Source organism: Tiliqua scincoides, chromosome 3 (genome assembly GCF_035046505.1).
Source record: "Tiliqua scincoides isolate rTilSci1 chromosome 3, rTilSci1.hap2, whole genome shotgun sequence".
NCBI lineage: Eukaryota > Metazoa > Chordata > Lepidosauria > Squamata > Scincidae > Tiliqua > Tiliqua scincoides.
Genome location: NC_089823.1, coordinates 96,481,976 through 96,497,072, shown reverse-complemented (window position 1 = coordinate 96,497,072; position 15,097 = coordinate 96,481,976).

The following is a 15,097-nucleotide window of genomic DNA, read 5'->3' as shown; positions in this document are numbered from 1 at the left end:
TTTTGGAAGCCCACCCCGCACGTGGGGGTAGCCAACGCGGGGGAAGGGGCTGGGAAAAGAGGTCGGACACCGTTCGAAAGAATGGCCTGCCCAGCATGCGGAGCGAGGTGCCAACACCGGGAATCCGCTGGAAAGCCAGCGCAGCGGTGGCCTTTGGGCTACTGCGGGGGTCCTGAAGCGCAGAACGAACACCCGTCACTGGAAAGGGGAGAGCTTCGCCAGACGTGGGCTGGGGGCGGCGGGGCAGGACTCTTCTTCTTTCGGATAGCCTTGCCTCTCCTCGACCTTCGCGCGCGCGCGCTTTCTTGCAAACAGCGTCTCCACCACCAGAGCTGTCCAAACCCAGTTCTTCCCATAGACTCCGAAGCAGCAACAGAGACTGTCCCGCTCCCTCCCTGCGGCCTCACCGCTTTCACTCCTCCTAATTAGCCAGCACAGCAACTGAGGATTTCAGCCCCAAATAAAAAATAAAAAGCCAATGGTAGCCACATTAAACCTTGATGAGATGCTGAGCTCAAGTACAAAAGAGAGGGGGAAAATCTCTTTATAAATAGCTCTGGGAAACGACTGGATTCTTGGTATGAATGAATAAGAAAAAGTGGCTCTATCTTAAGGGCGGAGTGGAAGAGAGAGAGGTTCTTTCTGATTTCAGTATCTCTCTCTTTATTGGTTTCATCGGGTTTAGAAAGTCCCGAAAAGCCATGTAGGCCAGCCACCCTGGTGGGCCAAGGTTCGATCCGTCCCACAGCAACTCGCTCCTCAGAAAGACGCAAACAGACATCAAGGGCTGCGGTCCCCAGTCTGCTGAGCCAGATGGGTCCGGAGTTCAAATCCAGCAGGGTTTATTATGCCCGAGGCGTGCCCCCCCCAGCATGTCCCGAAATGCTTATAACCAAGAGGTGGGGCAGAACAGAAGGTACAGGGGCCCAAGCAGAATGCAAAGTCTCCCCCAAATGATTGCGTTATCAAATGGACATTCCCCCAAAGGCATATGTGGGGACCTGTAGATGAGGGTGGCGAGGATGGTAATATCTCCAGCAAAACTGATCAACGCTTCGCGTGTGCTGCAGGAGATTATCGTCCTCATCATCTTCTTTTCCCCTCAGCTCCAGCAAATACTAGACTGTGCTCTCCGGAGCTCACCGAGGGAGAAGCTCCTGGCATTACTCGAAGAACACTCGGGATGTCTAGATGTCCCGACTTGTTGGCCGAAAATCAGCGCGGGAGGCTCGAAACCGTGTCAGAGTGATGTTTTAATCTCATAGGAAAGTGTATGAAAGGACAAGATGTCATTTCTGGGAGACGCTTCGATGAAAAGAGAGATTGGAGTGGATGATCCTGCGCTCTCCCGTGAACCCGTGTCATGTGTATATTGAAGCCGGGCTGGCTAATCTAATTTGCAATAACAGGGGCTCGCCTGGGAGCGGGAGCGAAGCGGGGCTGGGGGGGGAAGGGGAGAGGAGAGGGGAAGAGTCGCGAAGAGTTGGCTCTCTTCTTCGCTCATTTTGATGGTTCTCTTATCAATCCGTCCTGCCTCGTCTCCAGATTTGATTGAGGGTCCTCCCTCCCCCCCCCATTTGGGGGCCAGCGAGTGAGGCTAGAAAAACACGTTTCCATTCCAAGTGATACACCGCCTCAGCCTTTCAAATTACCTTTACCTTCGCTTTCCAGGGATGCTGACATCTCTGGTTCCATCTCATCATTGCCAACCTTATATACAATCGCTGTCCTTCAAGACAGAAAAGGGGGGGCAGCTCCTAATTCCGATCTGACTATTTTCTTAACGCGCCCGCTGCAGTATTTGCAAGCCCTTGGAGCCTTGGATCGCTCTGAAATCCGGCTGCAAGCAGAGCGGAAATGCCCAGAGCAGAGAAGGCACTTTTTTGTTTTCAAGGTGGTCTTTGTTTGCTTCGTGTTGCATCCGAATGACTCAAGCCGGGGTGTCCTCACATAGCAGCTGGACCGCGGGGTGGGGGCGGGCAGGCAGGATCAGAGACCGGCCTCGGTAAAGCCCGCGGCTCTCTCTAGGCACTTGTGGTGATCTCATATTCCACGTGGATCCCTCTGACAATATCAAGACTCAGAAATTACAACTCTGGAGTAATGCTGCTTTTTTTTTTTTCTTCCCCAAGGTGCATTCAGACTGTTAATTACAGGGGTTTGTGTCAATGGAACTTTATCAATGACCCGTTTAATTCTGCTGTAATTACTGACAAAATAAGACAAGGATGGATCACAATAGAGAATATTTCTCTTTCAAAACAATATTGTGCTGAGAGTCTAGTGAAGGCAGCACATAAACAAACAGTTTCGAAAAGACTCTTCCTGACAAAGCCTGACTAGCGGGCGGGCGGGCGCGCTCCAGCCTTCCTGGGGAAGCCGGATTCCAGCACGCCGCCCGCCCCGGCAAGGCTCGAGCCTCCTGCACGTGCTGCTCACACGGCCCCGAACCGAAGGGTACTCGGCTGCAAGGGGCAGGTCGGCCGCCCCAACTCCCCAGAAGCGCAGCTCCGGAGACGGGAGGCGTTCCAAATCCAGGGGCCCTCCAAGCTGGCACCTCGGACTCCCAGGATCCCATGGAGGACAGGAAGACTACGCCTTTAACCATTGCATAGAAGAGGAGATTTGGGCAGGTGCAGCTCAGCACGAAAGGGTTTGAAAAGCTGCACCTGCCCAAATGCCCCCTTTTAGGCAGTGGTTAAAGGTGCAGGCTCGGTGTCCTCCGTCGGATCTGGTCACCCTGTGCGATCCTGACTTGTCGTCAAGGCAGCCCAAGTCGCGTTCTTTATCCGGGCTGCTCTGCAACTGTATAGCTCGGACTGAGGCTGCGAGCCTGTCCTCACTTTCCTGGGAGTAAGCCCCATCGACTATAGTGGGATTTACTTCTGAGTAGGCATGCAGAGGATTGGGCTTTCAGGCTGCAATCCTATCCTCACTTTCCTGGGAATTTGCCCCATTGACTATTATGGAACTTACTTCTGAGTAGACATGCAGAGGATTGGGCTCTGAGATGCGTAATTTACAAAAGTACCTGAGAAGCAAAGAACAATGTACTGTGCAGTTAATTCTTTATCTGTTTTTAGATGCCGCATAGAAATAGGGAGAGCGCGACGCTTAAGGCCGGCAGTTCTCCAGGCTGGGTCAAAACATTTGGAGAATCGATTTTAACCGAATGAGGTGGGGGAGGGGAGGGTGCTTGGGCTCTCTGCCGCACCCAAACATCTGGGGGTTGTCCGATAGGACAGGAAGCAGGCGGCTGGAGAAATAATAATTTCACACCTCCTGTGTTCGCCGAGATCGCTTTCAGGAAAGGTTTTGCTTAGATCAATTTATGGGCATCTAATGATCTCATTTGGTAGTTAAGTTTTGGTGCCAGTTCAACACCTTTGCGTGATTTTAAGTCAAGCGAGGGGCTAATGACTGGCGGGAGGGGAATAGGCCGCAGCCCCGCAGCCCGCCCTCGTTTCTGGTTAAAAAAAGACAGAAACCCCAGAATGTGGACTGAGTGTGGTGTGGCTGGGACGAGCCTGCCCTTCCTTCCCTCCCTTCTGCCCGGTTCGTCCCGCGCGGCTCGGCTCACTTTTCCTGCCGTGTTTGTAAGGAACAAAGTTTTGAAAAAAGCAAGAGAAGCCTCGCTGTCGTGGCTTTCCGGGAACGGGCCAGAAGGGGGTCCCCTCCACTTCAGCTGGGAGGCGCGTCAGTCAGGCTTGTCTGGGGACGAGGACGCAGTGCGGGGAAACGCGTGGAGAAGCTGCTCTTCGGCTCTTCTTGATGTGCTTGGGATCTCGCTTCATTCCCCGAGTTGATGCGGGAAATGAAAATAAAAAGAAGTTCCAGGGAAGTCGGGAAGAGGAGGGTAGGTGTGGGGGGGAGATTAAAGCATATTTCACTTTTCGATGCTCCATTAGATGTAACCGAGCTTTAGGGAGGTCCCGTGCGCCCCCCCAACTGAAAGCGTTTCCTGCGTAAAGTTCTCTCTCTCGGCTCCCCCCCTTTTCATTCATAAACCTGGTGGGTAGCCACAGACGCGGCTGGAATATTATTGACGCCTCTCCCCTCAGCCGCTCCCTCCGTTAACCCAATTACAGAATTCATCAAGAACCGTGCGGAATTATCTCTTTCCCATACAGTATCAGCATTAGCCTAATTAAAAGCTATAATGTCTGATATAATGATTAAATCGTTAGCTCTGCTGTAGGGAAGCAATATTTTGTTTTCCCTTCAATTAGAAGCTGATTGAGGTTTTTCAGAACAGGTCAGCTGTGAAATTTGAATTATATGTGTGAGCACGTTCACAGGGGTGAGCCCCTACTCGAAAGCTCCAGAGATGCTCCACACGCTTTCACCCAGCGGAACCCTGCAAGGGGCGGGGGCGTTTGGATTTCCAGTGGGGCTGACTCAGAGAGAAGGCTTTGTTAGGGGTGACAGGAAAGAACCGGTCCATCTTTTTGAAAAAGACTCTCCAGCGACAATTAAGGCCGCAATCCTATCCACACTTAGCAGAGAGTAAGCTCCATTGACTATTGTGAGGCTTACTTCTGAGTAGACAGGCATAGGCTTGGGCTCTCGGTTATTCCCACCCTCCTTTGCACAGGGAGTGAGAGTGGCACCCCGTGTATGGGGTGTGCCCCCCCAGTCCGCTTTCTTCCTAACTGGTCTAGAAGAGGCATCTTGGGGTGGAAGGTTGTCGTGGGCGCCTGGAAAAGGGTTTGGAAAGCTTTGCCAAGAGGGAGAAGCGCGGGGGAAGGGCGCCGACGAAATAAGTTCAGAAGCAGCAGGAAGTTGCGGGGGGGAGCACTAGAGAAGACGCAGCCGTAGCGGGAAGGCGCCCAGCCTCTCTCCCGTCCCTGAGTGCAGGAAACCGGGGTGAAGGAGTAGCCACCAGACGGCGATCGCAGCCTGCGCTGGTGAGCTCGGGTCCCGTCCCCCGGCCCGGGCTCGGGTCCTCCGCCTGCAGAGGGGTCTCGCTCGGCCTCCAGTTCCTTCCTTGCGACGCCGAAGCCGCTCTCCGGAGTCTTGGCAGGCTGCACAGCGCCCGCTTCTGGCTGGCCGGAGGAGGACAGGCCGGAGGCAGCGCGAAAGTCACCTTGCGCCTCGGCGGTAGGGAGGAGGCAAGGCCGGCGAGCAGGCACGCAGACTAAATGGTGGCTTCCCGGGCGAGCTGGGGAGCCATCCCTTTTGCAATCCTCTGTCTCATTCCCCAGGCGCTCCTGCTTCTTTTCCAGTTCCCGAACTACCTCACACATAAAGAACTTGTCAGGTTGAAGGCCTGTCTAGTTAAGCAACCTGTTTCTCATTGGGGAGCCCCCAAGCAGGAGAAAAAGACCATTGCTCCCCTGCAGTTGAACTGGAGGTAGCACATACTCCTGTCCCCCATTCCTTTGTCCAATCTCCTTTTCAAATGGTCTAGTGACCATCACCACAACTTGTGGCAACACAAATGATGCCCTGCGTACATCCTTTTGTCAGTCCTAAATCTCCTGCTAATCAGTCTCATAGAATATTCTCCTAATTCAGTATCCTACACAGTATCCTGCACAGTATCCTAATTCAGTATCCTACTCCTACACAGTATCCGCTCTCTCTACTCCTTAACCTCCCCCCCAACTACAAAACTCCAATGCTAAGGCCTTTCCTTGTAAAGAAAGTGTTCCCATCCTCTGATCATCTTGGTTGTCCTCTCTTGCACCTTTTCCCAACTCTACAATATCCTTCTGGAGGCATGATGTCCAGAACCATACACCTTATTCCAAATGTAACTGCACTATAGATTTATATCGGGGCAATATAACATTAGGAGTCCTATTGTCAATCCCTTTCCTAGTGACCCCTAGCATGGAATGTGCCTTCTCCAAACCTGCTACACACTGAGACTGTGAGACCACATTTCACTGAGCTATCCACCACAACCATAAGTTCTCTTTCCTGGTCGATCAGCAACAGCTCAGACTCCCATCAGCATATGTGTGAAATTGGATTTTATTTTTTTTTTTTTTTTGCTCCAAGGTGCATCATTTTACACTTATTGACACTGAATCCCTTTACCACATTTTTGTCCATTCGCCCAGTCTGGAAAGATCCTTTGGGAGCTATTCACAATGTTCTTTGGTTTCAGACATGCTAAATGGTTTGGTATCATTTGTGAGCCTGGCCACTCCACTGCTCACCTTAACTCCAGGTATTTATGAACAAGTTGAAAAGCATTTGTCCCAATACAGATTCTTGAGCGACCCTGCTTCTTACTTCCCTTCTCTGTGAAAATTGTCAAGTTATTTCTTCTTTCTTCTTCCTATTCTTTAATCAGTTACCAAACAATTCAATCCATAAAAGGATTTGTCCTTGTGTTTGATAACTGCTAAGTTTGCTGAAGAGCCTTTGTGGTGGGATTCTGTCAAAAGTGTTTTGAAAATCCAAGTATACAATGCCAACTGGATCATCTTTGTTCGCATGTACACAAACTCTCTTACAGCCCAATCCTGTGCTTTCCAGCACCCAGGGTTGCAGCACTGCCAAAATGATGATCTCTGCATCCCATGGGGCTGGGAAGCAGCACCAGGTCTAGCTTATGCTCCTTTACCCTGTGTGATATGCTGGTAGCCCCGATGGGTCTCCTTAGGTCTGCACCCACTATTGAACGGGCCAGGAGGGTGGTTAGGATACGATGGCAGGGCCTGCCACTATCTCCATCCCCTCCCACCACATTCCCTCCCCCACTCCACCTTCCCCTCATCCTCCGCCACCCAGAATGTGGTGCAGGGGGGCATCTACTCTAATCTATGCTAGCTAAATAGCTGGCATGGATCTGTGTTGATCCAAACTGGGGATCAGGATTAGGAAGGGGGTTAGGATCAGTGGCATACCTGGGGGAGCAATGGGGGCAAATTCCCCAGGTGCCAAATGAGTGGGTGTGGGGGGCAGCCATGACCCGCTTCCTTGCCACTGGTTTTGTCAGAGTGGTTCTGCACTGATCTGAGGGCCACCCTCTTCCCCTCCCCTTTCTTTCAAGGGGAGGAGAGGAGAGCAGCCCTCAGAGCAGTGGGGAACTGCAACTAGAGTGGCTGCACTCCTGCAGCCACTCTAGGCACAGTTCCTGACTGCATCTGAGGGCCACCCTTCTCTCCTCTCCTTTAAAGAAATTTCCAATTTCAGAGGAGATGCACCCTGCTACAAGCTCCAAAGGCACTAAGTGGCACTAAAGTCTCCATCTGAGCTTTTTCATGCAGCTGAAGCAGTGCCCATGAGGTAAACACCACTTCCAGGAGGCAAGCGGTGCTCCTTCCTATGACCCAGTTCCAGCCCTGCCAAACAGCTATGATGGAGCCTGGACTGCCTCCTTCCTTCCCTCCCTTTTTTTTCGAAGGGGGAAAGAAGGAGGCAGTGTGGAAATAAATACGATGATGATGATGTTGCCACTATTACTTCCAGGTCAGGGGTGACAAGTGAGAGGTGGCCCCTTGTGGGAAACTGCCAGGACTGCCACTTTATGTAGTGGCCACCACTGCCACCAAACCTGCTCCCTTCCTGGACCTGATCCACCCTTCCCCTGCCCTATTACCACCCAATTCTGCCCTCTCCTGCCCCTGTAGCTGTCTTGTTTTGCCCTCCTCCATGCTATTCTGCCCTCCTGCTACTCCTCCTGCCTCACCCGCCATCTTACCTGGATTGTTCGGTGACTCCAAATCCAGTGGTGCTGGCAGGAAGGCTGTGGCCTTCCTGGCATCATCTTCAGTAGCACTCAGAGTAGCGTGCTGCTGGAGTGCCTCTTACTGTGCTGACCATGCAATGATGATGCCCAGTAAGTATAGGATTGTGTTGTTAGGCTGCAATCCTAACAACACCTACCTAGGAGTATGCCCCTTTGACTATAATGGGATAGACATACATATGATTGGGTTGTCAGAAAACTGTAGCAAATAAATGAGATGTGAAACTTCTTTGCAGAAACTGTTCTGATTCTTCCTTAAGCAAGGCTTACTCTTCAATATACTTAATCATTATTATTTTTTCTAACAATGCTTTGCACCAGTTTAAGTATAGACTAAGCACAGATGGCATAAGTCTGGCTTGTAATTTCCCAGATCTTGTTTTAAATATTGATGTCACATTGACTATATTCCAGTTGTCTGACATGAAGGCTGCTAAGGCCAGGTTGCATATTTTTTTGAAATCAGCAATTTCACATTTGAGTTCCTTAAGGAATCTTGGGCAGGTGCAGCCTGAAACTAGTGATTTGTTAATAATTTATTAATGCAATCTAGAAACTCGTCACTTATATTTGACTCACTTCTTGCACTCCATCTTTGAGAAGATTAGCTCAGGTAAAAGTGTTTGTCCCATGTCTTCAGTTGTGAAGACAGATAAAAATAATTCATTCAGCTTTTATGCCATCTCCACATTTAAGTGTCCCATTTATTCACTTGTCATTTATTGATCCAGTGGCCTCTTTGGCAGGGTTTCTACTTTTAATGTATTTAAAAATGTTTTTACCAATTGCGTTGCTGCCATGTGCCCTTCATATTCTCTTTCTGCATCCCTTACTGCATGCTTACATTTCTTTTGCCAGAGTTTGTGCTCCTTTAATTCTCCTCATTTGGGCAGACCTTCATTTTCTGGAGGCAGACTTCTTGTCTATTATAACATGACTCCACTTTTGAGCCATGCTCCTGTCCTCCTGAACTTGGTAGTGCCTTTTGTACTTAGTGGTATACATTCTTGTTGAGTTTCCATTGTTGTGGTTTTAAATAAGCTCCATGCACTCTGGAGAATATTGACCCCTTCGCTTCCCTCTGAGCTTCCTTTTTGCAAGTCTCCTCATTTTTTAGAAGTCTCCCTTTCTGAAGTTTTTGAATTCCATAATGTCTTTGTTGGACATCCTTTGTAATGTTCCAGTTGCTTATATGTTGAACTGGATAGGACTATGTTCATTGTTCTGTATCAGTAAAACAACATTTACATCTCCCATGAGGTCCTGAGTGTCATACAGGGTTAAGTCTAAGGTTGCCTCTGACCATTTGCAAGACCAACTGTTCCAACACTGCATCATGTAGAAATTGTCTTTTCTTTGTCTTGTTGTGTCATGTAACATTTTTGTTACCACCTAACACAGATTTATGCAATCTGTGAGGGCAATTGAAGTCACTCATTACTGCAACATTGTCTCTTTTAGATGCCTTCCTGGTTTCTTTCTCTAAGGGCGCAATCCTAACCCCTTATGTCAGTACTTTCCAGTACTGGCATAGCAGTGCCAATGGGACATGTGCTGCATCCTGCAGTTGGGTGTCACTCACAAAGACCTCCTCAAAGTAAGGGAATGTTTGTTTCTTAACCTCAGAGCTACATTGCCCTTATGTCAGTGCTGGAAAGCACTGACATAAGGAGTTAGGATTGTGCCCTTTGTCAAGGTCACCCTCAGTGAGGCAACAGCCTATCTTCAGTATTCCATTAATTTGGGGGACCAGTATTTCCATCAACTGGTCATCATTCTGTGGATGAGTCTGGTCCCTATATTTTCCAGTAGGTTGGATTTGATAAACCCTTTGGGTACAATCCTAACCAACTTTCCAGCACTGAGATAAGTGTAATGCAGCCACCAGATAAGGGAACAAACATTCCCTTACCTTCAGGAGGCCTCCGTGAGTGCCACCCAACTGCAGGATGCAGCACATGCCCCATTGGCACAGCTATGCCAGTGCAGGAAAGTTGGTCAGCATTTGGGCCTTGGATATACAGAGCTGTGCCACCCCCCAACACTCCCCTTCTCCTGTCCTTTCTATGGATTTTGGGTCCTGGAACACGGGTATCCCAATGGTCCCTTCCACTCCACCATGCCCTCTATGTTTTCTGCATTTCAGGTCCCCTATCTTGACTCAGAAACTTCTGGCATTTGCATATAAACACCTATAAATTGTGTCCTCTTTCAAGTGTTGTTGTCATATGCATTTTCCCCTGAGGCCTTTTACTTACTTTACCCTGCTGTTCCACACACTCATTTCCAAATTGTACTCTTGAATGAAAATTCCCCAGTTTCTATTAAATGAAAACCCTTCCACCCAACACCACATTCATGTACTGAGACCCCTCAGCTCTGCTTGTCTAGTTGGCCTTGTTCATGGAACAGGTTATATTTCTGAAAATGCCACCCAGGAGTTCCTGACTTTTAGCACCCTACATCTTGACTACATTTTCCAATGTCGTTGCTACCAATATGCATTGCAGCTGCTGCCTTCTCACCAGTACTGACTACCAGCCTATTGAGGTATGTGGTGTCTGGATCCTTCACACCCTGCAGGCAAATCACCATGTGGTCCCCACATCCATCATAAACCCAGTTCTCCATGTTCCTAAAGATTGAATTGCCTACACTAGATGTCCCTCAGCCCCATAGCACTATTCTCTGCATGAAAGCATAGAGGTCCATAATCAAAGGAATAGTTCCCTTCTAAAAGATCCTTTCCTTCTTCCTCAGGCTGAAGTCCCCCAAGAGACTCAGGCTGCAATCCTGACCACACTTTCCTGAGAGTAAGCCCCATTGAATAAAATAGGACTTACTTCTGAGTAGACCTGGTCAGGCTTATGCCCTCAATCTCTGTGATAGCAGCAGTAGTGCTATCAACCTAGGAGTGGGATCATATAGGCCCAACACCTTCTGTTTCTCTTTTCAGGGCAATCCAATTTGTGGATTCCTTGAACCTTGAACCTTCCTCATAGAAACATCAGTCAGGGTTACCTCCTGGGCTTAGCTTGATGGCTTTCATTGTAGTAAACACCAACACATGTGACTGATTCACACATTCACATTTATCACTAGATCACTGCCACATTCAGTGGTGACTTTCACATGTGAAATCGTCATCAGAGATCAGACAGAATAGACAGAGCTCTCATGTCACTTCATGTTACCTCAAGTGCCTTGCTTCTCAGTGAAGCCACTTTATTTTGGCTGCCATTTCTCAAGATTGCAGAGGAATTGTGTTGAACATTCCTGTGTGAAGCACATATATGAATGTCCTGGCGTGACAGAAAGGCCAGTCCATCCATGAGGCTGATGGCAGTAGTTATCTCAAGAAGCAGATAGGCAGGATGTAGCCATCTCTCTCCGCCCACTCACCTTCACTGCTGCTGCTCCTCTGTCCACTTCCTGGCTAGAAAAAGGAAGGGGGAAATGGAAAGAAAGACCAAGTGTGAAGGAGAGGAAATTGGTGGGCAAGACGCTCAATAGTCCAACACCCTCCTCCACTCTATCTCCTTTCTTTGCCAGTCCAGGGACGGAAGGAGTTTCACACCTCCAGATATACCACCTGTTACTGGAAGGTTTTGGCTAGCCCTGAGTACAAATGATACTCATTTGAGGAGAGTGCCTGACCCTCAGCAGGAATGGAACAAACACCCATTTTGGTCCAATGGAAAGGTTAGTGTGTCCAGTCATTCAATGGAGGGAGAGTGTCCAGTCATTCAAGCCACTTCAAAGGAATGATCTTATAAACTAGATCTTTCCAAACATTGGTTTCTGTGTTCTTACAATCCAATCCTATGGGTGCCACTGCTGCCAGGTGCAGTGGCACCAAAATGGTGACTGCTGTACCCAGAAGCCCCACAGAGACCACCAGAGATCTCCTGGGTTAAGGGCACTATTGTGGGGCTTCTCAAGTCTGCGCCAGCTATTTTGCCAGTACAGACTTATCAGGCTTTTCATGTCAGGCTTTTCATCCTGACACAGAGGATAGGATCCAACTGAGGCCTCTTCTGCCAGTCCCACCCTCTCCTGCCATGGGCCCTCTCCCCACTTCACCTTCCTCCACCCCAGAATGCCTCTCCTGCCCTGAACACTTGCGCCTTTGGTGGTGCTACTCAATGCCAGCCAGCGTCCTCGCAGCACTGGGCCCAGTCCCAATGGTGCTGGCCCAGCACTGGTGTTCCTTCCTCCCATGCTGCCATAAACATGCTTTATGGCACATTTATGACACCTAGCACCAGCACTGGTGCTAAGAGACAATAGGATTGGGCCCTTAGTGAGCTGTCTCAGAAAAGGTATGGCTTACAGACCAGTTGTCCTTTTTAAAGTCCGTGGGAACCAAGACCTGTAGTCAGGATTCCGGAGGTGGGTGGGCGACTATTTTTTCAGAGTGGGTAGTTATGTTGGCTATATATACTGGTGTGCAAAATTAAAGCATACGTATGGAGAAACATCAAAGATCCATAAACACAAGGGTGGGCAAACTGCTGACTTAGGCTTGGTGAAGTCCACCCTGGCCTCCCTCTAGCTATGGCCCTGTGGGAACCTGGAGTTATTCTGAACTAATCCCAAATTGTGTGATTGGGCTAGGCCAGTGGTTTCCGAACATTTTCCAGTGGCAATCTTGACTTACTGGACCACTGGCTGCGGCTTCCCATTAGAGCTACAATCCTATACACTGTAAAGGGTGGTGGGTTTTTTGCAAGGATCAGCAGCTCCTGTGGCTAATTTCGATGGCTCCCACGGGAGCCACAGTTCACAGTTTGGGAACCACTGGGTTAGACTGATCTGTGCTAGAGAACTATTCCCCACCCCACTCCCTGCAGAACATACAATGGATACAATTTGCTTCTATGCTTAGGATGTAACTCATCATTACATTTTGGACTTGGAAAGTAAAAGGAAAACAACAACAACACTCAAGTTTTTCCTCTGGCAGATTGGCTAGAAGGGGGAGGTTGTCTCTGTAATACACTGCTTGGCTCACTTGTTTGAGCTACACAAATGGTTTCACTGAACTGTTGCTTAAATGAAGCAGTGATCTCTGTCACAGTACCACCTTGCTTTTTGAAACACAATTACTACCATCTAGCATTTCTTTGGCATCAGCAGTGAGATTGGAGCAATATAGGATGACACCAGATTTTCAGGCACAAGTAAGAGAGAGCACAGGAGTAAGCAACTGGCAGCCTGGGGACCTAGTCTGGCCTGCTGGTGACTGCCAGTTGTTCTGCCACTCTAAGTCCCCTTGTTGAAACTTTGTACACCCATCCAAATTGTTCATAGTGGAAAGGGAAAGTGCTAAGAAAAGGTGCAGACAGAGGTACCACTAGGGCTTGTGTCACCCGTACAAGAGCTCATTGTGTCACCCCCATCATGAACCTTCTCCTGTACCAGACCAGACAGAATAAATTATAATATCTTATGCACAGCCTAAATGCAGTGGCATTTTTAGGGTTGGTGTTAGCCCCATTAACTTTATTTTAATATATAACCGTATAGGTTACCCATATAGGTAACCATATAGGTCTCCCCTGGGGGATGGGGATAAGAATAGGCCCTCAGTTTGGCTGTACTTGTCGTAAGAGGCGACTAAACAGCCACCGGGTAGATGGGGCTCGTCAGCCTGGGAAGGCAGCTCATCTGAGAGAAGGAAAACTCTGATCCCAAACCTCCACTGCCTTGTGGCTACATCCAGTTACAGAAAAGGCTTCAGGAGTCAACCTCGAGGCAAAATCAGAGCCGGAGTCCCTGAGGCAGTTCATGGCTGAACACAGTTATGTTCTGGCAACTCCTGCGACACCCCTGGAACCAACCGTATTGGCTTCTGCCTTTCCATTGGACCATTTCAGTGACATGGAGAGGGGGGATTTGCTGCATGGGTAACAGCCTATCCTCCAGACCTACTTTACCCAGGCTTCGCGTACGATACCATAGTCTTCCGAGACTAAAGGATGCCAACAATAATAGGTTACCCAACAAAGCAATAACCCCCCCCCCCAAAAAAAAACAACTTGATGGCACACAGAATGAAAAAGAGTTCTATTATTAGCTCTGAAACATGGAAATGAGAGTTGACTCATACTAACACCTGACTGGTTTCCTGCTGTGTCATAACACCTCACTGACTCTCAGAACAATCAGTCTTATTAGTCAGTTTTGAGTTCAGAAAATCCACTTTTTGTTACATAAGGCAGTCATGTTTTCCTTTTCTGGTTATTTGGCTATAACGTTTAAGAGAATATAGATTTTTCAATATAATATGTTTCATTACATTCTGAATTAAATTACCCATTGAATGATATATGATGGTATTATTTGAAAATACCAAGATTTTCACAATTTTGACTAGCACCACCTGTAGTGTGGTCTGCACCCCTTGCACCTCCTAGTGATGCCACTGGATACAGACTATCTCACCCATTATGCTACTGTTTAATTTAACATTGTTAGCCACTTCAGGAAGCTTTGCTTAAAGGACAAGGTTCAAATTTGGTAGATTGCATTGGACTGCAGTGTTAAATTGCATTGCTCCAGAATAAGTAGATTGTGGATGACTTTCCAGTTGGAACAGGTTGAATTCTCTCTAGGATATTTATAAAGAATGTGCATAAATTAAGAGTGAGTCTGTTTCTCCAGTTTTTGCTAATATAGGAATCTTGGCACAGGGTGCCACCATGCTACTGCTGGGTAGATATGCACAATAGCTATCAGTCACATATCATGGGACAACAAGCACACCTGCAGAGTGGAACTTACATATACAGTACAGCCGTTCACTATCAACACAACTGGCCTTAGACCCATGGTGGAATAACTCACATCACTGAATTTTACTGCCAAAATTTAGAAGGTCTGTTGCTATATAACTTAAGCTTAAAAGTGCTGATTTCCTGCTTAAATTCAGCTCAAAAGACAACCTTATATTGAGCTGGAGGGGGGAATACCATATAGAGAGATGAAGCATGGCCACAATATTTCAGAATGATTTCTTTTTAATCATGATTGAGTTTCCACCACTTATATATTAACTAGATATATCAGGGATATTCCAAGAGTTTCACTTTTATCTTTGAATGACTTGTGAATGTTCCTGTACTTGTCCGCTCAAGAGAAAGTTTCACCCTGTTTCATTGGACTTGGTACATACCATTGCTTTATATCAGGGGTGCCCAAACCCCGGCCCTGGGGCCACATGCGGCCCTCAAGACCTCTCAATGCGGCCCTCAGGGAGCCCCCAGTCTCCAATGAGCCTCTGGCCCTCCAGAGATTTGTTGGAGCCTGTGCTGGCCCAATGCAACTGCTCACAGTGTGAGGGCAACTGTTCAACCTCTCGCATGAGCTGTGGGATGAGGGCTTCCTCCA